A 2,691-nucleotide genomic window follows, 5' to 3' on the forward strand; every position below is an offset into this window, starting at 1 on the left:
GGGGGGAATTGAGAGAGGGAGAGATGGGGCTTGGTGGTGAATCTGATGTAAATAAATTTTTGTTTAGTAAATGTATTAAGGGATATGGGCAAAAGGCAGGTACATGGATTTTGGTCACAGGTCAGCCAATGATCTCATTGGTGGAACAATGAGGGGCTGAATGGCCTTCTGTGGCAGTAGGCGGGACTGAGAGTTCTGTAAAAAGTGCAAAGCCTCTGTGCATGTGGAAAGTGAAAGTGTCACCGGCAGCACCACGTCAGTCATTGAAGCATAGCCGAGTCCCTGTGACCTCTAACTCTCTTTGGCCTTCCTGATTGAAGCATCTGGAGAGGGGGCACGGTGTCACAGAGCAGGGACTGGGATCAGGGTTCGTCCAAAGCCCACGTTTCCTTAAGGGCTGCAAACGCATCGACACGAGACCTTCCACTCCTGCAACGTGTGGAAAAAAAGACAGAAACTTAACTAGGAGCAGGCTATTCAGCCCCTTGAACCTGCTCTATCATTTAATACAATTATAGCTGATCCCATCCTGCCCCACTCCCTATTATCTCTTAACAATTAAAAATCTATCTCGTCTTTCAATTTACTCCGTGACCCAGCATCCACTACACTCTGGGGTTAATTCCACAGATTCATGACCCTTTGAAAGAAGTAATTCCTCTTCATCTCTGATTTAGAGGTGATACCCCTTATCCCAGAACCGTGATCCCTCGTTCTATATTGCCCCATGATGAGAGACCACCTCTCTTCCCTTTACCTTGTCAATCCTTCTTAGCGTTTTCCGCCCCTTCCGTCACGGATTGCTTCTCTCCCTCCGAAACTCCACAGAGTATTGGGCTAAACTGCTAAAGGGCTGGGGAAGTTGAGCAAGGTCTGGCAGCATTTGTGGGGAGAGAGAAACAACAGTGTTATCGTTTCAAGTCTGATATCATTCTGTTCGGAGCTCTGATTCCTTTTGGCTGAGGCTGGACCGGCTGTGGTTCGTTTCTAGGAGATGAGAGGTTAATTAAAAATCAGTCCCTCTCGTCCTTTAGCTACGTTCATTCTAATCTTCCAGGAAGCAGGTGCCTCATTCCAAGGGGGCTGCGTGCAGAGTGCTCCCTCTCTCTCTCACTCACTCTCTCTTTTGCCCCCTCTTTGCTCTCGCTCACGCTCTTTCTCGCTCGTTGTCTTTCTTTCGTGTGTGGCCCTACCCGACCAGCTTCAGTGGCTAGTATTGCTGCCTCACTGCGCCAGGGAGCCGGGTTCGAACCCAGCCTCGGTGGAGTTTGTACCTTCTCTCCGTGTCTGCGTGGGTTTCCTCCCACAGTCCAAAGATGTGCAGGTTAGGTGACAAGGAGAGGGGTGGGATGGTATTCGAAGGGTCTTTGTTGACTGGATGGGCCGAATGGCCTCTCCCGCACTGTCGGGATTCTGTGAAGGGGCAGGATGAGACGCCGGTCAGGAAATTTAACCCTTTGCTTTGAGAACGGACACTATTGACGTTCATTGTAGTTAATTTGGGTCGGTTTGCTCTATTGTCTGGTTTGCGATGTAGAGTGATGCCAACAGCATATGTTCAATTCCCACACTGGCTGCGGTTTCCATGAAGGACTCTCCTTCTCAACCTGAGGCATGGTGACCCTCAGGTTAAACCAAATGTACCGCTCTCTCTCTAATGAGGGAACTGTCCTCTGGGACTACAGTGACTTTGTGAATTCAGGTACTGTTATCATTGCAACACAGCCCTCCACCCCTCACAATACCATCCCACATTACTTGGTGAGCTGACATAGCGTCTTTACCAGCATAAGACCATGTTCCATTGGACCAGATGTGTGCCTTCCAGCACCCATTCTGAATGGGTTAGCAACCTCCTCCTTGGTGTTTAGCCCTCTTGTGTTCTCAACATCATTACAATGTTCTGGAATTTTTTTAAAAAATAAGCAAAGTTCCTCAATTGATCTGACTTTGTGACCCAGCTCAATCGATAGCACTGACCAGGATTCTGTCCTGAACAAAAATCATTGTGTGTTACAAGTGATTAGACTCTGGCTACAGGTAAACAGGTAAATGCTATCAGTATATAACACTATCATTTAATGCTGTAATCCCCCTTGTATACACACACACTTAGAGCCAGAAGGCACAGTAAAATAGCTTATGGTTGAGGGGAGACAGCTGGAAAAATGGGTAAGGCCTTTGTTCCCAGATTCTGTTGCTGAGAGCCTTGAGTTGTTGAGATCTGATCCCTGTAGCTCTTTCTCCCCTCCTCCTTTTCTCTCCCCCTCTCTCTTTCTGCCCACTCCCCATCCCCTCTTCTCCCCATCCCCTCTTCTCCCCAACCCTCCTTTCCTGTCTGTCTACCCCTTCCCCCTCTGTCTCCTCTCTCACACCCCTCTCGCACCCCCCCCCACTCCCCGGGCGGGAGAAGGATTCAGGGATTTTGGGGAAATGAGAGGTTGAGTTCGTAGAAAGAGAGAGCAGTTGAGTTTGGAGGGGGGGTGGTTGAGTTTGGAGAGAGAGAGGGGTGGTTGAGTTTGGAGAGAGAGAGGGGTGTTGAGTTTGGAGAGAGGTTGGGTTTGGAGAGAGAGAGGGGTGTTGAGTTTGGAGAGAGGTTGGGTTTGGAGAGAGAGAGAGAGTTGGGTTTGGAGAGAGAGAGTTGGGTTTGGAGAGAGAGAGAGAGAGTTGGGTTTGGAGAGAGAGAGAGAG

Source organism: Rhincodon typus, chromosome 48, assembly GCF_021869965.1.
Source record: "Rhincodon typus isolate 14 chromosome 48, sRhiTyp1.1, whole genome shotgun sequence".
Taxonomy (NCBI): domain Eukaryota; kingdom Metazoa; phylum Chordata; class Chondrichthyes; order Orectolobiformes; family Rhincodontidae; genus Rhincodon; species Rhincodon typus.